Source organism: Lepidochelys kempii, chromosome 2 (genome assembly GCF_965140285.1).
Source record: "Lepidochelys kempii isolate rLepKem1 chromosome 2, rLepKem1.hap1, whole genome shotgun sequence".
Classification (NCBI taxonomy): domain Eukaryota; kingdom Metazoa; phylum Chordata; order Testudines; family Cheloniidae; genus Lepidochelys; species Lepidochelys kempii.
The window spans coordinates 67,426,916-67,440,219 of NC_136381.1; positions in this window are offsets into that span (position 1 = coordinate 67,426,916).

The window sequence follows — 13,304 nt, forward strand, 5'->3', positions numbered from 1 at the left end:
ACCACGAAATTTTTAAACAAATAAATGTGAGATTCTTTTTATTTGCCCTCTCATTTCCAAGTTGCTATATTGCACTCAGGTCACATTTTCAAGCTTTTCTCTGCAACCACAAGGGCTAGAAACTAAGGGTATGTCTACACTACAAAGTTGTCAACAAAACTTTTGTCCTTCACGGTACTTAAAAAAGCCCCCATGCGAAAGAGAAAAGTTTTGTTGATGCAAGTGGCAGTGTGAATGTGACTTTTTCTGCAGGAGCACTCTCCTGCCGACAAAGTTAATGCCGCTCACAGGGCTGGAAGTATTTTGTCAGCAAACGTGCCAACAAATTACCGATAAAAAGCATTCACACACGCTGACTTTTAGTGACAAGGCTGTGTCGACACAGCCTTGTCACTAAAAGCTGAGTGGTGTAGACAAACCCGCATTTTTAAAAAGTGAAAGCCATAATTCTCACCTAACCATTTGTTCGACGGAGCTGGGGGTTCAAGCAAAACACCAGGTATTACCAGAGTTGGCAATTAGAGCTGTGTGGAAAAAGGCAATTCCATTTTGTGGAGAATGTTGATATTCTGAAAACTGTTTGCTTCCAATTTGGAATGAAAACTAAAACTTTTGAAATTCTCTGCATAAGAAAACAGAGGCCCAGTTCTGGGGCAATCTGCCTGGTGAGCTGCCCTAGAGTTGTGGACCCTGGAAGCCCTGGAAGCCCCAATTCAGAGGCAGTGCACAAAGCTGTAGTAAGCGGAGGCCCTGAAACATAAATTCTTGTATCAGAGGCCTAGTCTGAGGCCTGAAGCCTGAATTAAAGTAAAGCCTGAACCAAAGTACCTCCAGGCAGTGATAAGCAAAGCTGGGCTGTGAGCCAGAGGCAGGTCCCACTCACAGAAGTTGGCAAGAAAAGGTTGTTAGAGGCAGGTGCACACACACACATAAGGGGTAATGAGAGAACCTTGTGCCAAGACGGCAGCAAGACACTCCATAGACATAACAAGGAACAGCCAGGTGCATCTTAAAGACAGGGTCAAAAGGACAACATGATGGATAGATTCGTTTGAACTATGATGAGTAATCGGTCCTGCAACAGTATAAAAGTAGGTCCCGGGCGCATATCTTTGACCAGCCTAGGGGGCAGTGGAGTGTCCCGCCACTGACTGAGCTGTGTCCATTGCCAGGGAGCACAAATTCGTAGTATGCCCTGTAGAGTCTATAGGGAACTATTACTGTGCTTCGTTTGACAATAAACCTGGCTTGGGTTCCTTCGTACCTTACTAGAGTCTGTGGTTTTTGGGGGTTCTCTCGAGGTCTGCTGTGTTAGCTATCTGCGCAGAGCTGGGGCAGCACACAGAGGGAACATGCATGCAGCCGACTGTTATAATCATCGAACAAGAGCAGAGCACCACACCGGTAGCTACCGACAACAGTAGCATGCTGTCAAGGAGCTGGGCAGGTAAACTAGCAGGAAGCCAGGTGGGTTTCAAATGAAAACCAGCCTGGGTTCCAGCAGATCTTTGTCAAACTCACACCATCTCTGTAAAATATTTTAATTCTGACAAATTTCATCAGATTTTTGCCAGCCTGACTGTCAGGGGGTGGCTGCCTGTAGGGCTCTCCCCCTCATGGTCTCAGGATGACCCTGTAAGCAGCCCCTGCCTCAATTTCCCTCTTCCAGAATCCCCAGTAACTCCACACAAGCTCTCTGAGCATAAATAGCCCTTTGCAGGGTTAGTTTATTACAAATGTCCCACAACCATAATCCAGAATTCCCCAGCACAGTCCAAAGAATATATTTCACCTTTCAAGTCCCAACAATCCAGCAACACCCCAAATACTGTACTACTCTGGCATCTCTCAGCACGCATCACCTCTCAGGTACTGCCACATCACTCACCACGCCTCACTCCAGCCCCTCCAGCTGAGGTGGTGCTCTGCCCTGTTTTCCGTTCAGGTATGGTCCCAGCATTTGCCCAGAGACATCAGTGGTCTCACCTCTCTATCATTACCCAGCCTTCAGCCCACTTTGGCCCTGCAGCTTCAGCTCTCTGGTTCAAAGAGCCAGCAGGTGTCTCCTCTGCTGCTCTTAGCCTTCAGCCCCCTCTGGCATGGGGAAGTTATAGTGACCTCCACCACCACCCTGACTGTCTTCTGCTTTTAAATTGCCACTGTTCATCTAGGGAGCTCTCAGTGCTCTATCCCTCAGGGGCATCTCCATTCCTGAAGCTCTCAGCCCAGCTCTGCTCTTCTTTTGAGAGGTCTCTTTCTGGACTCTGGTTTCTGAACTCTCTTTCTTGCCTTTGGGCTGTCTCTCATTTATAACTCCCAGGGGACAGCCCTCCCTCCTTGTTTCCCCAACTAGGGCATACCTTGACTACAACAGGAGAGCTGGGCCTGATTTCATGGGGTCCATCTACTCTGGGGACCAGACATCCTGATAAAAATCAGGATTGTCCCAGTATTAGAGACTTTGTTCCATGTCCCGACCAAAGTACTGTTGGGACGTAATTTGTTCTGATTTTTCATGGGGCTGAAGGAGCCCCAGCCTGAGCTGCATGGGGCTGAAGTAGCTCTAGCCATGGGGGGCCGAAGTAGGCTCAGGTTTCAAGGGGCTCAAGGAGCCATGCCAGGCTGGAACGTCATCAACGAAGTATAAAACTGCTGATGCTGAAAATTGAGAGCTGTGTGATCTTCAGTAAAAGACAGCCTATGTGCACATTCTATTTTTAGTTTTTGTAAATCTTTATATGCAATTACTCCTTCTGCCTCCTGAAAAATAAGGGTCCTGATTTTTCACCCTTGCTATCTGGTCACCCTACCAGCTACCCTGTTGCACAGATCTATTGGCAACCCTATATTTTCTTGTTCCTCCTTGCAGCCAGAGGGCAGGGAGAGGGAAAGGATACCTGCACTCTCAGGACCCATCCTCCAGCTCTCTTGTGCCTCCTCTTTATATTCCTCCTCTATGCCCCAATTCAGTAAACATCCCCCTTCAACAAAGCACTTAAGCACATGTTTTAAGCAGGTGCTTAAATCCCATTTGTATTCATGGCTTTTAAGGACATGCTTAAGTGTCTAGCTAAATCACACCCTGAATGAACACCCAGCTGATCCTTGGTGAGAGCTATGTATACCCGACCACAAGCTCTTTATAATACATATCTGTGTAATTGTCGTATTAATCATGCTCCTTTCATTACCAACATATATATATATTGAAGCCAACCAGGAGAATCTGGAGTTTGCAGAGTCTGTCTGTTCATATTGACCTATAGGAAGCCAAAAAAAGTCAAAAGATGTCAGTTGTAGGGAAATTTTTGCTATCACTTTAAAACTCCTTTTCTATTATTTTCCAAACTTCTCAGAAAAACTCTAGTCTTGTGTGAGATGTGGTATGTGAAATTTTATGTGCATTGGTTTCTTTCAGGGTATGATGGGAGTTATAGGGATTCAAAATCAGCCTTCCAATGGGAAGCTTCAATCTTAGCTATGGAGCGTCTAGCACCACTCTGTATGACATACACACTCACACATCTCATATATATTTGGATTATATCCCTGGGTGCTGATTCTACACAGGCTTATGCATGTGCTTTACACGTGGTTAATTAATCCTATTGAATTCAATAGGCAACTCACAGTGTGCAAAATAACCTTCAACATAAGTCTTTACAGGATCAGGACCTTGGATTGCCAGACACCATGTTATATTACACACAGACATCCCTTCTACAGTGAAATACTCCTGACTGCAACTAAGAAATAGGCCAATCCAGCATTTTTACAAGTATATTTCATAATGTTCTACAATAGGAAAGCAATACCATATTCTTTAAAAAAAAAGAAAGAAAGTGAGAAATGCTTTGACCTTAAATGTCTATGAGAATCAATGAGCTAGAGCTTCCGAAGACAACAATTCTACAAACATGGGGCAAAATAACCTGAACTCCGACATCAGCAAAACAGAGATTAAATGCTAGGAAAGACAAAGGGCTTGTGTTGGCAGTTCAGAGTGAGTTGGACAACAGTCAAAGCTTAACTCAGCCAAATGCAAAGGAGCATTACTAAGGTACTATCAAACCTGGGAGAGAACAGCAATTTTTTTAAATGAGTTTTTCAGAAATGGCAGGGATGGGATTCCTTCTGGAGGCAGGTGATAGATGATCGAACTTTCAGTACAAGAGAGGTTAACAGGGAAGTTGTAACAGCTGTATCTCTTGCAGCATGACTGCCACCGGAAAAACGCATGAAATAAGGAACTTTGGCTGAAACAAGAAGCAGAGCCAAAGCTGCAATGCCCTGGGTTGACAGTAATGAAACATTTTACAAATTGTTCCAACTGCACTTGTGATTCTAAAGCAAGTTCATGTTCAAAATAATCACCCAGATTCTTTTTTTCCCTTCAGAGCTTAAATAAATAGCAGACATTCATATCATTTCACTCAATGATGCTCCATTTAATAGCTGATTACTCCTTCAGGAACAGTGCTTCAGGCTTGAACAGTCAACATATTCTTTGTGAGGCCAGGCTTATATAACTACAGAATAAGACTCTTCTTGATCAAAGATGTCACAGACGAAAATAAAGTTGTGTGCATCAGCATAAAGTGAGAAGAACTATCCAGTGAAAGGAGACAGACCAGAAAAGAAATAGTACAAAACAGAAAGAGTCTCATTCAATTATAACACATGAAGGCAGATAACTAAATATTGACAAATTCTATACTATGCAACTGCTAGAAATCTAAATACTAACATGGGTGAACTTGAGTGCCTGGTATTAAATGAAGATATTGATATAATAGGCAACACAGAAACATGGTGGAATGATGATAATCAACAGAACACGATAACACCAGGGTACAAAATATATAGGATTGACAACATAGGTCATGCTGGTGGCGGTGAGGCACTCTATGTAAAAGAAAGCATAGAGTCAAATATAATAAAAATCTTACATGAATCAAAACTGTACCATAGAATCTTTAGATAGAAATTCCATGCTTGAATAATAAGTGCATAGCAGCAAGAATATACTACGAACCACCTGACCAGAAAGGTAATGGTGATTGTGAAAAGCTCAGGGAGATTAGAGAGGCTACAAAACTAGAAAACCCAGTAATAATAGTGGATTTCAACCATCCCCATATTAACTGGGTATGGGTCACCTCAAGATGGAATGCAGAGACAAAATTTCTAGACACCATGATGTAGGATTCATACAGGGTTCATGCGCTTGGCAACACACACGGCTCCTCTCAAGGGCATGAACCTTGGAAACTCGCCCAGATGGCATGAACCGTGGGAGGCCTCCCAGGACTGGGCTCAAGGCCTGAGAGCAAGGAATGCGGTAGATAGATATTGGTAAATAAGAATATTAAACAAAGCCAGTGTATTCCTTTTATCTGTTGGAGTATGTAATGCGCAGGAGGAGGGAAAGAAATAAAAGAGAGGGTGGAAAGCTGACAGGCAGACCAGCCTGTCGGCAGACCAGCCTGCTTGCTTGCTTAAAGCCTTGTTCTGTCTTGTATTTGAACCGCAACACCATGAGTGTCTGCTTCTTGGAGCAGCTAAGCCTGGAACCCACAAGGGGAGAGCCAATTCTTGATTTAGTCCTAAGTAGAGCACAGGATGTGGTCCAACCACTTGGTAATAGCGACCATAATGTAATTGAATTTAACATCGTTGTAGAGGGGAAATACCAAAGATATCCACCACAGTAATTACACAAAAATAAATAAGCTAGTTAAATAGATATTAAAGGAACAGTGTCCAAGGTAAAATGCCTGTAAACTGCATGGAGACTATTTAAAAACACTATAAGGTATGTATACCCCAAATTTTAAAAAATAGGATAAAGAAGTGCCACTGTGGCTAAACAGCAAAGTAAAAGAGGAGGTTACAGGACAAAAAGCATCCCTTATACATTGAAAGTCAAATCCTAGTGAGGAAAATAGAAAGGAGCATAAACTCTGGCAAGTCAAGTGTAAAAGTATAATTAGGCAGACCAAAAAAGAATTTGAAGAGCAACAAGCCAAAGACACAATAACTAACAGCAAAAGTACATGAGAAGCAAAAGCCTACCAAAAATCAGTAGAGCCATTGGATGATCAAGGTGCTATAGGAGAAGGCTGTTGTGGAGAAGCTAAATGAATTCTTGCCATTTGTCTTTACTGGAGAGGATGTGAGGGAGATGCTCACATCTGAGTTATTTCTTTGTAGATGACAAACTTGAGTAACTGTCCCAGATAGAGCTATCAATAGAGGAGGTTTTGAAAAGAATTGATAAATTAAACAGAAATAAGTCACCAGGGCCAGATGGTATTCATCGAAGAGTTCTGAAGAAACTCAAATATGAAATTGCAGAAATACTAACTGTGGTATGTAACCTATAATTTAAATCAGCCTCTGTATCAGATGACTGGAGGATAGATAATGCAAAGCTAATTTTTTAAAAAGGCTCCAGAAGTGCTCATGGCAATTACAAGCCAGTACGCCTAACTTCAGTACCAGGCAAAGTGGTTTAAACTATAATAAAGAACAGAATGATCAGACACATAGAGGAACACCATATGTTGGGGAAGAGTCAACAGGGCTTTTGTAAAGGGAAATCATGCCTCACCAATCTATTAGAATTTTTTGTCAATCAACATGTGGACAAGGGTGATTCAGTTGATATACTGTTCTTGGACTTTCAGAATACCTTTGACAAGGTCCCACACCCACCAAAGGTTCTGAAGCAAAGTAAGTAGTCATGGGATAAAAGGGAGGTCTTCTCATGGATCAGTAACTGGTTAAAAGACAGGAAACAAAGGGTAGGAGTAAAAGGTGAGTAAAAGGTGAGTTTTCGTAATAGAAAGAGGTAAATAATGAGGTCCCCCAAGGACAACTGCTGTTCACCATATTCATAAATGATCTGGAAAAAGGGGTGAACAGTGAGGTGGCAGAGTTTGCAGACAATACAAAATTACTCAAGATAGTTAAGTCCAAAGCTGACTGTGAAGAGTTACAAAGAGACCTCACAAAACTGAGTGACTTGGCAACAAAATGACAGTTGAAATTCAATGTTGATAAGTGCAAAGTAACACGCATTGGAAAAATAATTCCAACTATATATATACACAAAAGGATTGGTTCTAAATTAGCTACTACTCAAGAATGATCTTGGAGTCACCCCGGATAGTTCTCTGAAAACATCTGCTCAATGTGCTGTGGCAGTCAAAAAAGCGAACAATGTTAGGAACCATTAGGAAAGGGATAGATAAAAAGACAGAAAATATAACACTACTATATAAATCCATTATATGCCCACACCTTGAAAACGGTGTGCAGTTCTGGTCACTCCAACTCAGAAAAGATATATTAGAATTGGAAAATGTAAAGAGAATAGCAACAAAAAATGACTAGGGATATGGAACAACTTCCATGTGCTGAAAGATTAAAAAGACTGGGACTGTTCAGTTTAAAAAGCAGATGACTGATGGGTGGTGGAATATGGTAGAGTTCTATAAACTCAGGAATGGGTAGAGAGCACAACACAAGAACCTGGGGTCACACAATGAAATGAATAGGCAGCAGCTTTAAAACAAACATGAGGAAGTACTTCTTCACACAATGCACAGTCAATCTGTGGAACTCATTGCCAAAGGATGTTGTGAAGGCCAAAAGAATAACTGGACTCATAAAAGAACTAGATACCTTCATGGAGGATGGGTCCATCAATTCCTATTACCCAAGATGGTCAGGAATACAATCCTATGCTTCAGCTTTCCCTAAAACTTTGATTGCCAGAAGAGATGGGGATGGATCACTCCTTCATTGCCCTGCTCTGGTTCCTTCCCTCTGAAGTATCTGGCACTGACCACTGTTGGAAGACAGGATGCTGAGCTAAATAGACCATTGGTCTGACTCAGTGTGACCATTCTTACGTTCTTAAAAATATCCTTAAAAAAAAACCCAAAGAACAAATGCCTCAGAATGGATACTCATGGAAAACCACAACACGTCAGTGCAGCAAAGAACATCTCAGTGGTTACAGATTGCAGGCAAATTAAATAAGAACAGAAGATACCCAAAGCACTCCCTGACAGATCCAGAGCAAGATGTTTGCAGTACATTTTCACAGTATCAAATGCACTTATGCTAATGAAATAAACCAAATAGACATAAAGTGATTTGATTGCTTAACCATAAAGGGAATTCACAGCTTTAAAGATCTCTCACTGTCTTGTAAACAAACTGTCTAGAAATATTGTATCATGTCTTGGTTTCGAAAATAGCAAAGTGCCAAGTCTGGTTTGCATTGTTACATTATACAGTATTTTCAAAGTTCTGTTCCACAGTATCTTCTGCTGTTGATGCTTTTCAGTAACAGTGTGTATAATACAAATAATAGTTTGTATTATAGTGTGTATTAACTAGTGGGCAATTAATTTATACTGGTGTAGGGAGAGACTATACAGTAAGCTTAAGCACAAGGTTTTATAATTCAGATTTATCTTTCAGCCTTCATACTCCATTTTCTGATTTATGAATGCTTGTTTTCTCAACCTGAATATTGTATTAACTCTGTTTTTTGCAGACATATATAGTGTGTTGGATTACAGCTTTTATTAACACTGCCATATTGTCATCATTGTAGCTGTTCAAATGTCCCGTAATCTCAAATTTGTTTCAGTTTAGTGGAACTGAGACTGAATGTTTGATCCACACTTGTTAATACAATCTATTATCTTTTTCAACGGCAAAGAATTCAGATAAATTTACACCTGGAACAGTGAGATACTGTGAACACTAGAGATGGAACATTAAAAGTTATATTAAATCAGGAGATGGTCCACTTAGAAAAAATAATGTAAATAGGAATAAGATATAAATGTATTCTCCTGTCATTCTTAGCTGCTGAATCCTTCCTCATAGCATGAATAAAAGAGTTCAACATCATACGTCAGTTGTATATCCATGGTGAAAATTAGGGGGTTTCATTTAGAAGTATAATATCTACATCTATAAAGAGACAGGGATCCTGGATGAATGATTATTATAGAACATTTCCAGTAATGAGAGCAGTTATATTAGCTGAGAAAAAGACAGTTCATTTATTACTCAGTAGGACTAAACCAGGTGTAGTCATCTTATTTCCAACTTTACCCACAGAATGATATTCCTCTGCATGCTGTTGTATTATTTATTCATTACTGTTAGGATATAGATATTCAGGCCTGTCTGTAAAGGCCTATATTCTAAGAATTTAGGTGTATTCTTATCACTTAGCTAGTTATAGAGGTATAAAAGAAAGAATCAAAATCACTGTCTGCTAGTGTAAGGGCCTTCTCTTACTGTGACAGTCTGAGGCCCTGTTCTTAGGCTAAGGCCTTTGGCTAAGCAGCAGAGGCAGCCACAAGCTGGGAAGCGAACGGTCACCTCCTCACATTTCAAACTAGTCACATTGAAATAAGGTGCTAACGGGCTGTTAAAAATACAATCCTGTCCTGATAATGCCTATCGCCTCCAGAGAAAGGGAAGTGCCTAGAAGATGTAAAAGGAAACTTAATTCGATAGCATCCTGTCTGGCAAGAACTCACTTATCAATAGCTGGGATGTGAAATCCTCATTTCTGTGTTGTTCTATCATTGTAGTCCCCATTTCCCTATTGTTTGTCTGCATAATCTCTGTCTGGTTCTGTGATTGTTTCTGTCTGCTGTATAATTAATTTTGCTGGGTGTAAACTAATTAAGGGATATAATTGGTTAAATAATCATGTTACAATATGTTAGGATTGGTTAGTTAAATTTCAGGAAAATGATTGGTTAAGGTATAGCTAAGCAGAACTCAAGTTCTACTATATAGTCTGCAGTCAATCAGGAAGTAAGGGGGAATGAGAACAGGGAATGGGGGTGGGGAAATTGGAATCATGTTTTGCTAAGGGGGGGGAATGGGAACAGGGACACAGGTAAGGCTCTGTGGTGTCAGAGCTGGGAAGCGGGACACTAAGGAAGGAAACTGGAATCATGCTTGCTGGAAGTTCACCCCAATAAACATTGAATTGTTTGCACCTTTGGACTTTGGGTATTGTTGCTCTCTGTTCATGCGAGAAGGACCAGGGAAGTAAGTGCGTGAAGGAATAAGCCCCCTAACCGTTACATTTTTTGCAGCCTGAAAGCAGGAGATTAGCAGCCTGTATCCTGAATTCTGCATTTACCAAGGATTTCCTGCCAGAGAAGATATGATCAATAAATATTCACTGATTGCTGGATTGTCTCTCTGCATGTCTTTCATCTGAGTCACTCTACTCACATTCACTAGGACAACAGGAAAGTATATCAGGAAGTGTAGGACAGAATGGAACCATGATCTGGACGGTTACTGAGGCAGGTTGGAAGGCATCACTTTCTGGGGGGTAGTTTCTGTTGTCCAGACAACTGTGTGGAACTGCAGAGCTGCCAAGACGGCACCAGGCTGGTTGGTGACAATGCCCACAAAGGGCTGAAAATGCAGCCAAGGATTGGAATGGTGCCGTGCATCACAACCATGCCTTCTGTCTGCAGACTATGCCTCCTTCTCTTTGCAAGGCTGGCAGCAGGGAGCTGATGTGGCATAAGTGTCCTCATGTCATCTCTTTGCCACCAGAGAATCTCTTTATACTGGAGTGACCCTACCTTGGCTGAATAAACTGACATTAGGGCCAGAGGGCAATAATGGAGCAGGCCTACAAAATCTTTGCTTCTGTGCTTCCATATCACACCCATCCCAACCTTTTCTGTTCATCTTGTGTAATACCCACACTAACCCTGTTCATTCTGGGTCACACTAACCGCATGCCTTCTCCCCGGACATCCAGGAGCGCTTAGTGCTTTAACTGCATCAAATCACACAGCACCTTGCAGACATTTCCTCCCATCTCACATCTCATACAATGAAAGAAGATTTTCAATTTGTCATACAGAGGCAAAAAACCCCAAACCCTCCTTCCAACACCATGCACATTAAACAACCATCTTAGGAATGAAGACAAAATCCCAAGAGCAAAGGGGAGAATAATTCTGAGTGAAGAACTAGTGCAAAATTGGCCCAATCTAATTTCCATTGAAATCACAGGTTGGATTCTCCAGTCCAGTAATATCACTGTGCGGTGTAAGAAGCCTTAAAGCAACTGCACCTGGCCAATAGAGAATTCGCCCTGCACAGGGGAACTCTCAGCCAACTGATTGATAGCTGATAAAGCTGACGAGGCAGTCACGTTCTGTTCCAGATGTGCCTCCTCTTCTGACATAAGGAGATGGAGAGGACATGTCACAGGCATTTTGGGGACAGGCAGGAAAGAGGGCTTAGGAGAACAGAGCTCTGCTACTCTCCATTTTCTACTTTTGTAAGGTTCCTCAGGGACTTTATACCAGTGGCTTTCAAGTTGTCCCTCTGCAGCTATAATTTATACCAGGACTGGGTGGCTGAAGATCAGCCCCCTGAACAGATGTCCCGATTTTATAGGGACAGGCCCGATATCTGGGGCTTTGTCTTATATAGGCGCCTATTACCCACCACCACCACCACCACCATTCCCCCTCCCGATTTTTCACACTTGCCATCTGGTTATCCTACCACTACATCTGAGTACAGCAAATCAATGGAGTAGATTGTGTCCAAGATGCAGTAGAGATCTGCTTTGAGAAATGAAGAGGAACATTTCCCCCTAAACCTCCTTGTCCTAAGTTCTGTCTCAAGGGCAGTGCATGAAACTCAACCTCTAGCTCTACTTCTTTCCTGAATCGATACTAAATTGTGTTTTAAAAATAAGAGACAAATCCATGATTTTAGATTCCAAATGCACACAAGAGTTCTAATTTAATCTGATTATTCTATTAACATTGACTAAGTACTTGAGTTCTTGCAGTTTATTAATCATGCGGGCTCTCCTCAGAATAAAACCTGATATTCAGTTAGGAACTTATTTCTTGTGTGTGTTATGCAGAGCTTCACAGAACACAATCAATACATTAAAGATTTGAGAGCCTCTGAAGCCAAGCTGTTTTAATTAATTTACTTATTTTGCATTTTTCTTGTCTCTGAAATGTGCAAATACTGTGAGTTAACGAATAAAGTATTTGCACTACGAATGAAAGAGCTAATCTTTAAAAGGTCACTTGCAAATCAAAAAGGGAAATTTCAGTTATTTTACATATATATCCTGAATGTGCTGGACTAATAGGGAGACAAGGCGAGAGAGGTAATGCTTTTTATTGGACCAACTTCTCTTGGTGAAAGAGACCAGGGTTTGAGCTTACATGGGTTATATCTATATTGTGGGGGGGGGGGAATCCTGCAGCACCGAGTCTTAGAGGCGGGTCAGCTGACTTGGGCTGACAGGGCTAAAAATTGCAATGTAGACGTTCGGGTGCAGGCTAGATCTTGGGCTCTGAGACCCTCCTGCTTTGCAGGGTTTCACAGCCCACACTCCAGCCCAAGCCGGAACGTTTACACTGCAATTTTATAGCCCCAAAAACTGAGCCCTGCGAGCCCAAGTCAGATGACCTGGGCCAGCCATGGCCATGCTGTGGGTCTTTTATCACATCGTAGACATACCCACAGAGCTCTTCTGAAGGTCTGGGAAAGGTACTCAGATTGTCATAGCTAAATACAGAATGGAACAGATTGTTTAGCATAACTAGTTAACACTGCTGTAAGTGAAGTGGTCTGTTAACACCTCTGCAGTCATAGAACAAAAGAGGGGGGGTTAGTGGGTTCCATTGTTGTAATCATAAAACCAGTGTCTTTATTAAATCCATGATTTTTAGTGTCCAGCAAAGTTACGAATTTAAGCTCCCAGGCTCATGTTTTGAAGGTGTTCTGCAGGTTTACTTTGAGGATGAGGACTGAGAGGTCAGATATGGAGAGTGGAAAGTGTTCCACTGCTTTGTGGAAAGTGTTCACCCATGGATGATATTGTGTTTTTGTCTTTCATCATTTTACTGTGTGAGTTCATTCGAGAGCACAGTGATTGTCTGGTTTCATCCCCGTAGTTGTTGCTGGGGAATTTAGGATACTGGATGAGGTACACCATATGGTGTGGCATGTGTAGGACCCATGGATCTTGAAAGGTGTGTTGTGGGAAGTCACAGTCAACCTGTGGAACTCATTGCCCAGTGATGTTGTGAAGAACAAAAATATAACTGGGCTCAAAACAGAATTAGATAAGTTCATGGAGGATAGGTCCATCAATAGCTATTAGCCAAGATGGCCAGGGATGCAACCCCATGCTCTGGGTGTCCCTAAACCTCTGACTGACAGAAGCTGGGATTGGATGACAGGAGATGCAT